We start from the raw sequence: 12,470 nt of genomic DNA on the forward strand, positions 1-12,470 counted from the left end.
CATCCACGTTGATTCCGCAAAGAATACCCAAGTTTTCTTAGCCTGGACGTGTTTCCCTACACATAGCCAGGGCCCTAACTAAGTTGCATTCCTGGAAAACATACCTTAGAATTACTGCCTTTACAGTGTTGCTCCTGGCATTCCCCTCATCTGGAATATTTTTTTGCCCAAATATCTGCAGAAAGCCTACCCTTTCTTCAAGGTCAAAATAAGTACAGTGAAACCTGTGAGGGCCAGAAGTCGACGGAAGTGCCTTGTTTTCCTGGGTCTCGCAAGTTTTTCGCCCTTAACAGGGTGCAGTCTTACCATGTTTCTTTCACTCAGTTTAAAACAAACAAACAAAAAACTAACCCATTGCCATCGAGTCGATTCTGACTCATAACGACCCTATAGGATAGGGTAGAACTGCCCCTTAGGGTTTCTCAGGAGCAGCCCGTGGTTTTGAACTGCCAACCTTTTGGTAAGCAGCCAAGCTCTTTAACTACTGCGTCACTTGGTTTAGTGGGAAATATTTGCATTTTCCTTCTCTGACAGGTTTCCACCTTACACAGCTTCCGGCTTTCACAGGTCTTACTGTACTACGGTTTCTTAGGAAGCCTTTCTTCCCTAATTCTCTTATGCAAGAAACAAAACAAAATAAACCACCTGTTGACGTCAGACTTCTACCGTACTCAGTACAGCCTTTATCCCTGGCACATACTAAGAGTGTATGGATGATTTAATCTTCTCTGTGTCCCTTGAGAGCCACATCCTCCATAACAACTATTTTAAATCATTTTATTTCTGTACTATAATCATATTCCAGAAAATTTGGAAAGAAAATGAATAATCCTGAGTCCCATCGCATATAATTTTGGTCGATATCCTTCCATTCTTTATCCTTATGCTGCGATGATACTAAAAAACCCACTTCCGTCAAGTGGATTCCAACTCACAGGGACCCTGTAGGACAGAGTAGAGCTGCCCCATAGGGCTTCCAAGGCTGTGATGTTTACGGGAGCAGGCCACCTCTGTCTCCCAAGGAATGGCTGGTGGATTCAAACCGTCCATCTTTTGGTTAGCTGCCGAGCGCTGAACCACTGCGCCACCAGGGCTGCTGTAATGATACTGCACACATGATTTTGCTTTTCTCCATGTCATCAGTGTATTGCTAACCATCAGTTTTGGTGACTGCATAATAAGCACTCGAGTAGCTAAGCCGTGATTTAGTTAATTATTTTCCCCATTTTTGGGGACAAGTGTCTCGTTTAGGGATGCATAGCCGGTAATTGAAAAGTAAAGTATGGTCTAGCCTCCCCCTTTGCTCTAGTCTCAGAGCTTGGTGATAGCTAGTGTTCCCCACACTGGTATAGAACCACTGTTATTATCCAGCTTTGTTTAGGATAATATTGTTTGTATAGGAAGTTTTCATTTTCCATCAAAAATGATTAAAACGCTTAAAAGCTTAGTCTTCAGAAATGATTCATTACTCAATAATTGGAAATATCTGAGGTTGCCTTTTTAAGATAAAAATCATAAATTAGTTAGAACAATTATCTCGAAGTCTTCCAAATTTTATTATTTTTAAAATTTATTGTGTTGCCATATACATTCTGAATTTTGTTAGTGACTAAGGCTTTCAGCAAAGTAGGCTCATTTTAAAATGGTTTGCATTTGACCACTAACCTACAGGTTGGCAGTTCAAACCCACCCAGTGGTGCCACAGAAGGGTCTGGTGATCTGCTTCCATAAAGATTATAGCCAAGAAACCCTATGGAGCAGTTCTACGCTAACACATGGGGTTGCTGTGAGTCAAAACTCAGAATCAACTCCACAGCAATGTGTTTTTTGTTTTGTTTTGTTTTTTGATTAGTTGTGGTTTTGCTTCCTGTGAAGAAGACACAATAAATATTTAATACTCATTCGGCTATGTGTGTTCATATGTGGCATACAGGTAGCATGAATGAAAGCATCTAATTATTAAGCCGGTGGGAAATAGAATTGATTCAACAGCTGCTGGTTTGTGGATGGTGGTGCGTTCAGACACTTGGCTGCTAACAGAAGGGTTGGAGGTATGAGTCCACCCAGAGCACCTCAGAAGAAAGGCCTAGTGATCTAATTCTGAAAAATCAGCCCTTGAAAATCCTGTGGAACGCATTTCGACTCGGGTACACGTGGGTTTTCCGCGAGTCGCAGCTGACTTGATGGCAACTGCTTTTTATAATGAAATAGAATGGGTTTCAAGAAAATGTTTTCTAAATCTTGGAAAAAAACATGCCTTTCATGATAGACTTTAGTGGCAATGTACCTATTAAATTTCACGTATGTGGAGAGTAATAATTTTTCTATATACCAAGAAGAAAGATTTTTAGACAAAAGTGCGGTCATGATGTCAATATCCTCAGTATCCTCTTTCGCTGTCAGATTTCTTCTTAGTGATCACTCTTCCCTCTCCCCCACACCCGCATCTACACACCCACACCCACACACTCACTCACTTTGGGTATCCAGGGGAACCACTGCGTTCCCTGATTTATTAACTGCTTACGCATCTCTGTGGAATGTCTGTCAATGTGTCATTTCTCACTGATTCATTTTTAGTTAGAATTTAATGACAATTCCATATTCTCAACCTCCCGAGATATGTGTCTACATTTTTCTCTATACTATTCCTACATCTGGTAGTGATATTGTTGAGAATAAAAATGTATCATTGCAATGTATCTTTTTGGTTAATAGACTTTTGTTATTTAAGGTGTGCATTTGGGGAATGAATACGAAATAGAAGCATACACAAAACCTAACGTACTGTCAGTTCCGATAAGCACAGTGAACTGAACTGAACCCAATTTTTACTTATCCATTGGTTCCGCTCCCTAGTACTGTAAGTAGATTGTGGATCTGTTCCCTCAGCAGTAAGGGGTGTTACCTACTGTTGTAGCCTTAACTTTCACGGCAGAGTTTTTCTCTTCATCTCGAAATCTTTCTGTGTCTTTAACTGTTCAGTTATTTCTCCTTCTACTTCGTTATGGGGATAAAGTGCTTTTCTCCTTCACGGAGCTCTTTCCTCCTCCCAGGCCTTTCGTCCTTCGGGAACTTGGTCACATCGTTTATATCCTTGCGTTTTTACATTTCAGTTATCCCTTTTTCCCTTGTTGTTGTTAGCTGCCATCAAGTTGGCCCTCAACTCATGGCAACCCCATGCACAACAGTTTGGGACCGTGGTGGCCCGTAAGGTCTTCATTAGCTGATTCTTGGAAGTATATCGCCAGAACTTCCTTTCTGGTCAGTCTTAGTCTGGAAGCTCCGCTGAAACCTGTGTAGCATCAGAGCGATACTAGAGCCTCCACTGACAGACAGGTGGCAGCTGCCCTTGAAGTGCCTTGGCCTGGAATTGAACCTGAGTCTTCTACATGGAAGGCGAGAATTGTACCACTGAACCACCACTGCCCCCCCTTCTCTCAGATTTCCCCTTCACGTAGGAAAATGATCTGCTTTTTGCTCTCCTCAAAAATGTATTCCTGGACTGTACTCTCTTCAGGCTATGGTTCTACCTCTTTCTTTCCTTTTCCTGCCAGAATTCTTAGAAGATTCACACTCCCTCCCTGCCTCTGCTTTATTACTCCTTGCCATTAGCCTCTGGCCCCTCCACTCCCTGAAATTGCACTCCTGGATAACAACTGCTTTTCTTAACCCTTGTTTTGTCTTCTTGGTGGCATCTAGCACTATTAATCACCCTGAAACTGTCTGTTTTTTCATATCTGGAGCATTGGTTAGACGGCTGACCTGGAAAACCTTGGAAGGTTGTTTTATAGCCTGAGATTCTCAGTGCTTTTTGGTTTTCTCCTACCCCTGGTATTTTCTTCTCTAAATCAGAGACCACCAACTGTTACGACCCCAGATGACTTCTATGCTTGGCTGGCAGAATGGCTTTGTTTGTTTTGTTTTAATCAGTTGCTAAGATATAAAAATCCAGAGATTTTATTTAAGCTAATTTCTAGCTTTTCTTGAAAAATTCAGTGAAAAGACAAGCCAAAGACTAGGAAAAATATTTGCAAATCACATCTCAGATAAAGGACTTGTATCTAAAACATACAAAGAACCCTTAAACTCAAGAATAAGAAAGCAAACAAGCCAATTTACAAAAAGGGACAAAAGATCTGAACAGACACCTCACCAAAGATTATCCAGATGAAAAAAAATCCTCAACATCATATGTCACTAGGGAACTGCAAATCAAAACAACAATGAGAAGCCACTACACACCTATGAGAATGGCTGAAATCTAAAACTGACAACACTAAGTGTCAACAAGAGTGAAGCATCAGGAACTCCCATTCATTGCTGGCGGGGGTGTAAAATGGCACTGCTACCTTGGAAGACAGCCTGGAGTTCCTTACAAAGCTAAACATAGGCTTACCATACAATCCAACAGTTGTGCTCCTAGTTAGTTGAAAACGTTCATCCACAAAGTGGCCTGCTCGTGAGTATTTATAGCAGCTTCCTTCATAATTGCTAAAAAGTGGAAATAACCAAGATGCCCTTCATTGGTGAGTGGATAAACAAACTGTGGTATATCCATACAATGGAGTATTATTCAGTGACGAAAAGAAGTGGACCATCAGGCTATGAAAAGAGATGGAGGAATCTTAAATGCATACTGCTAAGTGAAAGAAGCCATTCTGAAAGTTTACATACTATATGATTCCAATTATGTGACATTCTGGAAAAGGTAAAACTATAGAGACAGTAAAAGATAGTGGTCGTCAGGAGTCAGGGAGAGACGGGAAGGATTAATAGGTGGAGCACAGGGCATTTTTAGGGCAGTGAAACTATTCTGTATGGTGCTGTAATAGTGGACATTTGACGTTATAATTTGTAAAAACCCATTGGACTGCATAACACAAAGAGTGAACCCTAATGTAAACTATGGACTTCAGTTAGTAATAACGTGTCAATATCGGTTCATCAGTTGTAACAAATACCCCACAGAAATGCAAGATGTCATGGGAGAAACATCATGCAGGCAAAGATGGAGTTTCTGAGAATGCTCTACTTTCTGCCCAGTTTTCCTGTAAATCTACAGCGGCCCTAAAAAAAAAAAAAAAAAAAAAAAACTGTTAAAATGAAGAAAAAGTCAGCTGATTTGGACAAGCAGCTGCCCTGAGAGACAGGAGACACGCCCAAGTTCAGCAGTATCCTCCACTCCTGGTTGGTCTCTGTCCGGCCTTTTTTATTTATTTTCATGATCTGAGCCCTGCAAACATGTGAATTGGCACCTTCTACTTTTCGTGTTATAAGTCCATCATGCTATTTCCTAGGTCCTCTTTTCTCATAAGTTGGTGGGAATGTTTTTCTTTTTCTCCTTTCTCCCTACCCAGTACTGTACCTGGCTTATAACAGTCAATCAGCAAACATTTTGATGGGTAGACTGTCCACTTAGGTTTGATTCTGGTCACCGTGGCCCTGAGGGGCTCTATTTCTGACATACAGGTCTCTGCCTAGTATTTTGAGTGGATATTTTTGAAGAAAAGGTATTTGTACCTCACGTAGGCATGAAAGTTTCCAGCTCATTAAGTCCAGCTTCAGGTTACGTAGGAACAAGAGGAGACACACACCACGTAAAGTGACTTGCCCAAGGCAACAAAGCAAGTTCATAGTGCGCTGGGATTCTCTGTGAATAGTAAGAATAACTCACATTTGTATAGCACTTTACGGAGGAGCCCTGGTGGCACAGTGGTAAAGCGCTTGGCTGCTAACTAAAAGGTCGGTGGTTCAAACCCACCAGCTACTCTAAGGGAGGAAGATATGGTGGCCTACTTCTGTAAGGATTACAGCCTTTCAAACCCTATGGGGCAATTCTGCTCTGTTCTATTAAAAAATTAAAAAAAAAAAAAAAAACCAAACCCATTGCTATTGAGTCAATTCCAACTTATAGTGACTCTGTTCCATAGGGCGTTGCTATGAGTCGGAATTAGACTCAATAGCAGTGGGTTTGGGGTTGGGGTTATAGATTATGAAGCACTTTAACCCATATTCATTTCTACCCGGGGTCAGCAACATTGGTATTAACAACAACAAAAACCAACCCTAACTCCTTGCTGTCAATTCCCGCTTATGATGACACTACACGTTACAGAGTAGAACTACCCCATAGGGTTTTCATGGCTGTAATCTTGACGGAAGCAGATTGTCAGGCCTTTCCTCCATGGAGCCACTGGATGGGTTCGAACTGCCAACCTTTAGGTCAGCAGCCAAGCGCAAACTAATTGCAACGCCCAGGGATTAATTGACATCACCATTCCCATTTTAGGCAGCTGAGGAAACTGAAGCCTGGGAATGTAAATGGCCCACCCAATATTACCCAGTCAGGGAGGGGTAGACACTGACTCCAACCTTGACCTTTCGACTTCAAGTTCAGGGCCTTTCCTCCAAACCTCAGAGCGGTTTTCTCTAACCTTCCTTATTCAATTACCTAAGCTGAAATTATTTTTAGGTTTTCAATGAAGTGTGTGCATCCTTTCTTCCTCCTTCATATTTCAAATTCAGAAACTTGAAAAGGAAAACTGTAGTTTATTTATTTATTTTCCACAGCTTTTTTTAGGGCCAAGAGAGGTTCAGATAATTAGAATGAGTGAGGCGCTGACTAACAGATGTTTCACCTTCCTAACCCAGTAGAGTGGGGTGGTTACTTTGAACATCCTTTTCCCTTAACAGGATGGAGTGGGGTGTCAGGAGTCCCTATTCTTCACTGCTCTACTGCTTAAATAGATAACCCTTGTTGTCGTCACCAGCGAGCTACTTCAGGGGTCAGGAGGCTTCAGAAATGTGGGCCATGGGAGGTCAGGGAAATCGTTTCAGTCTTCCTTTCCCTGCTCAGCAAATTCTTTGTGCTTAATGGACCCCAGGAGGACAGTGTGGATCAGCTCCTTCCGCTTCTGAGCTGGAGGTCTGGAGCTGAGCTGTCCAGTACAGTAGCTAGTAGCCATGTGTGGCTCATTGAGCACTTGAAACGTGAGCAGTCAGACAGATCTATTGTAAGCACAAAATGCACACTGGATTTTAAAGAGTATGGGGGAAGAAAAAGAATGTAAACCATGTCAGTAATTTTTTATATTGATTACATGTTGAAACAATAACATGTTGGATATATTGGATTAAACAATATATTATTAAAATTAATTTTACCTATTTATTTTATTTTTTTCCTTGTGGCTACTAGAAAATTTTCAGTTATATATGTGGCTTACATTCCACTTCATTTGGACAGTGTCGTTGAAGGAGCAGCCCTTTCTTCTACTGACAGTTCGAAGACATAAGCATTTTTATTCATTTAACAAATATTTTACTGAGGCCTAAGTGGAGCTGCTACCTGAGGGAGGCTCGCTCCCTTGTCAATTTAAATAGACGCCTGAGTAATCCCTTCAATTTCTCTAATTATTCCTCTTCTGTGGGTGAGTCTTGTATTATAAATGGAGACTGAGCTTGCTTTTGTAGTTGGGTCATCCAAAACAAAAACCTTTTACCTAAATTTCAGGGAAGGAAGAATAAAAGACTTAAAAAAAAAAAAAAAAAAAAAGACTTACGGGAATACAAATTCCTCATTGCTATTGTGTTAAAAAAAAAAATTTTTTTTTTTTTTTTGCAAAGGACTACAGTGTGAAGCAAAATATTTTCATGTCAGCCAAGAGCATGTAAATGGGCAGGACTTCCTATCCGTGGCATTCACTGGTTTTCTTCAGAGTGTCTGACTCTCTGGGAAAGGAAATCTTGTACCTAGCAGAGCAGTAGAGTACTAAAGTGCTACATTTACACATGGCTTTATCAAGGTGGTGTAGTGGATAAGTGCTATGACTGCTAACCAAGAGGTCAGCAGTTCGAATCCTCCAGGCACTCCTTGGAAGCTCTATGGGTCAGTTCTATTCTGTCCTATAGGGTCACTATGAGTCGGAATTGACTCGATGGCAGTCGGTTTTTTTTTTTTTTTTTTTTTTTTATCAAGGTGGTTGTCTTAGTCATCTAGTACTGCTATAACAGAAATACCACAAGTGGATGGCTTTAACCAAGAGAAATTTATTCTCTCACAGTCTAGTTGGTTACAAGTCCAAATTCAGGGCGTCACCTCCAGGGAAAGGCCTTCTGTCTTTGCTGGCTCTGGAGGAAGGTCATTGTCCTCAGTCTTCCCCTAGCTGAGGAGCTTCTCAGGCTCAGGGACCCTGGGTCCAAAGGACCCGCTCTGCTCCTGATGCTGCTTTGGTGGTATGAGGTTCCCAACTCTCTGGTTGCTTCCCTTTCCTTTTTATCTCTTGAGAGATAAAAGGTGGTACAGGCCACACAGGTGCCAGGGAAACTCCCTTTACATTGGACCAGGGATGGGGGGAAGGGGCAGTAAGTGTGGTGTTACAGTCCCACCCTAATCCTTTTTAACATAAAATTACCATCACAAAATGGAGGACAACCACACAATGCTGGAAATCAGGGCCCAGCCAAGTAGATATGCACATTTGGGGGAGACATAATTCAATCCATGACAGTGGTGTTTCTGACAATGAGGAAAAGATGGACCAATGGATGAATGGTGATGGGACAATTGCTGAGCTGTGTGGCAAAACGAAGCGCCATCTCTACTTCTATTCTTTACATAAAAGCAGATGTTCGTATGACTCAAAGATTGAGATATAAAAAGAAAGGGGAAAAAAAGTGGGTGTCTTTAAAAATAATTATAGAATGAGAGGGTTTTTTTTGTAAGATTTCTTTTTATTGTACTTTAGTTGAAGATTTACAGAGCAAATTAGTTTTTCAATAAACAATTAATACACATACTGTTTTTGTGACATTGGCTGCCAACCCCATGATGGGTCAACACTTTCCTCTTTACAACCTTGAGTTCCCCATTACAGCTTTCCTGTCCCCTCCTGCCTTCTTGTCCTTGCCGCTGGGCTGGTGTGCCCATTTAGTCTAGAATGAGATTTTTAAAGAATGTTGTTGAGAATCTGTAATGGAAAAGACTGATAAATTTGGTCCCATAAAATTAAAAAATATGTATTTATAACAAACATATATCAAGTTAAAAAACAAACTGGAACAGTATTTCTAACTTGATGGAAATGTATGTGTGTATGTATATATCATATATTATAACTCTATATTATGTAAAGAACACTTAGAAATCTCTAGAGTCACTGGGTGGTGCAAATGGCTGACACACTTGGCTGCTAACCAAGAGGCTGGAGGTTTGAGTCTACCCAGAGACACCTTGGAAGAAAGGTCTGGTGATCTTTTTTTTTTCTTTTTTTTCAAAGTAAACGCTTAGGGCCCCGCCGGACACTCATTCTGAAAAATCAGTCATTGTAAACCCTGCGGAGCACAATTCTACTCAGACACACATGGGGTCACCATGAGTCAGACTTGACTTGATCGCAACTGGTTACTGGTTACAAATCTGTAAGAAAAAGACCAACAGCCTGATAGAAAAATGGGTAAAGTGTGGGAGGGAATAAGCAAATCCTAAAGAAGAAAAAAAAAGATTAACTTCACTAACAATTAAGAAATACAAATTAAAACAATATAATATAGTTTCTTATCTCACTAATAGAGATTAAACAAAAGAAAAAAGACTGATAACACCTAATATTGTTAACAGTGGAGGAAACAGGAACTTTTATACACTGTCGGCAGCAATGAAAATTGGCACCTTTTTGGAGAACAATTTGGTAATAAACATCAAAAAAAATGTTTTTAAGTTTATTGTGTGATGTAACAATTTTACTTTTAGGTGTTTACCCAACAGATATGCTTGCACTAGCGTGCCACCGTATGTTACATTATGACATCTGTATCCAATGGAGTACCATTCTGTCAACCTGTCTGTTGACACAGAAAGATACCCATGAGATCATGCTAAGGGAAAGAGGAGTGTGTATTGCTTGGTTCCATTTGTGTTAAAAACTAAAAGAAAAAAAACCCATTGCTGTCATGTCAATTCTGACTCATAGCGACCCTATAGGACAGAGTCGAACCGCCTCATAGAGCTTCCAAGGAGCACCTAGTGAATTCGAACTACCAACCTTTTGGTTAGCAGCGGTAGAACTTAACCACTATACCACCTGGATTTCCCAAAACTAATTAGGTATATGCATATTTAACAAAATCTACATAGAAAATACTTGGAAGGACATGTGTTAGACTCTTAAATGTAATAGATACATCTGAGAAATGTATTGAGGGAGGCAGGTTTGGAGAACTGTCTGAGGCCTTTCACTTGTTACTTCCTAATAGTCTATACTATTTATTTCCTTTTTTAAAAACAATAAACATATATTACTTTTATAATAAAAATTTTAAAGTCTTTATCTGCCTTTTATTGCAAAATTACTATGTTCAGGACACTCTAGTGGGTTGTGAATTAGACTTCTCTTCATACCTACTATTTATGTTCTCTAGTGCTCAAGGGAAACCCTGTTGGTGTAGCAGTTAAGAGCTAGAGCTGCTAACCAAAAGGTTGGCAATTTGAATCCACCAGGTGCTCCTTGGAAACTCTATAGGACAGCTCTACTCTGTCCTATAGGGTAGCTATGAGTCGGAATCGACTCGACAGCAATGGGTTTGAGTTTTTTTTCGTTTCATGCTCAAAAGCTGGAGTCGCAATCATCTCTTGTAAAGCTTCATATAAAATAGTGAATATTCAACTCTGCTGTCATTAAAAAAAGACATTTTCTGCTTAAAAAAAAAATGAATTCCTCTTTTAAAAAGGCCTTATTTTCTTTAACACTGAGAGCAACATGCACACACAAAAAATTATTTTGATATTTCTTAAGCTGTCTTGTTATTTTTTGGTCAGTATTTCCTCTCTGATGTTTATTTATGCTTCTGATAATCCTCAAAAACTAGTTCTTTGTAAGTTTGAAGGCTTTCCCCACAATGAATGCTTTTAATGGTTGATGGATTCCTTTAGGTCCTATTTTTAGCTCCAGTACACTGAATTTTACCTTTTATTTGACCTAAGTCTTGTCAAATGTTCCATAGCAAACGCACAGAAGAAGGTATTTTAGGATACAAATTTATTTTGCAGCTGATGAGCGTACTCCTAAACTTAAAGGTCATGGTTAGATAAATGTCACGAAAGGCCCACACTGTCGAGCTCAAACAAACATTCATAAATGAACTTTATCAAAATTCCATTAAAAGCTGTCAGATCCTTACTTTCCTATTGTTCCTGAAGGTTAACTTCCAACAAAAGGCTGTTTAAGTTTCTGCTTGATTTCATTAATGCCCCTACCAAATAGTCTTAACTTTATTATTTTCTCTGGCAACTATAAAGGAAGCAAGAAGGAGTAGTAGTTAATACTGACCTCTGCTGCTGTTGTTGTTGTTGTTAGGTGCTGTCGAGTCGGTTCCGACTCACAGCAACACTATGCACAACAGAACAAAACACTGCCCGGTCCTGCGCCATCCTTGCAATCGTTGTTATGCTTGAGCTCATTGTTGCAGCCACTGTGTCAGCCCACCTCGTTAAGGGTCTTCCTCTTTCCTGCTGACCCTGTACTCTGCCAAGCATGATGTCCTTCTCCAGAGACTGATCCCTCCTGACAACATGTTCAAAGCATGTAAGACACAGTCTTGCCATCCTTTCCTCTAAGGAGCATTCTGGCCACACTTCTTCCAAGGCAGATTTGTTCATTCTTTTGGCAATCCATGGTATACTCGATATTCTTTGCCAACACCAGAATTGTGGTGTTGTTGACCTCTGCTACTTACAGAAAACACCCAAAGTAATTTTAAAGTAGATAGCATCTTGCTAGCAAATGTAACAGTCGATGCATAAAAATGAAATGCAAGAAAAATATACTAGGCTATTTAGAGGAATAGAAATGAAAAAAATGAACCATGTCTGTTTAAAGTGAGCTTATGCATTATATACTGGAGAGCTAAAAGAAGCATAAAGATCGTGGCCTCCAACTTCCTCTTTTTACAGATGAAGAAGCTGTGATCACGAGAGGTAAAATGTCTTCTTCTGGGTCACAGAGTTAGTTAATGGTTGTGTTAGGGCGATAACTATGGTCTTCTGTCTGCCACTTTGCCTAGTTCCACCACACTGTGATGTGTCCACCTGCATACCTATGCTTTCTGTGTATAGCCTCTACTTTTCTAAACATACACTCACCTTATGGCCCAGCAGTCCCACTCCTGGGGACATACCCAATATCCAGATGAGAGCTCATGCACAAGACTGTTCATAGAAGCATTTCTGTTAATAGCAAAGTCTAAAGGAAGGAAGGGAGGGAGGAAGGAAGACCCAAATGTCAGTCAACAATCCAAACCTACCAAACCCACTGTCGTCGAGTCGATTCTGACTCATAGTGACCCTATAGGACAGAGTAGAACTGCCCCATAGAGTTTCCAAGGAGCACCTGGCAGATTCGAACTGCTCACCCTTTGGTTAGCAGCTGTAGTGCTTAACCATTACGCCACCAGGGTTTCCCAGTCAACAA

General features: G+C 40.4%; 1 protein-coding gene across 1 annotated transcript in view; it reads left to right on the top strand.

Annotated features, from left to right (window-relative positions):
- SH3RF1 (SH3 domain containing ring finger 1) overlaps positions 1–12,470 on the top strand; it is a 206,222-nt gene that overhangs the window by 139,727 nt on the left and 54,025 nt on the right. The gene's annotated exons all lie outside the window — the stretch shown is intronic.

Source organism: Loxodonta africana, chromosome 21, assembly GCF_030014295.1.
Source record: "Loxodonta africana isolate mLoxAfr1 chromosome 21, mLoxAfr1.hap2, whole genome shotgun sequence".
Classification (NCBI taxonomy): domain Eukaryota; kingdom Metazoa; phylum Chordata; class Mammalia; order Proboscidea; family Elephantidae; genus Loxodonta; species Loxodonta africana.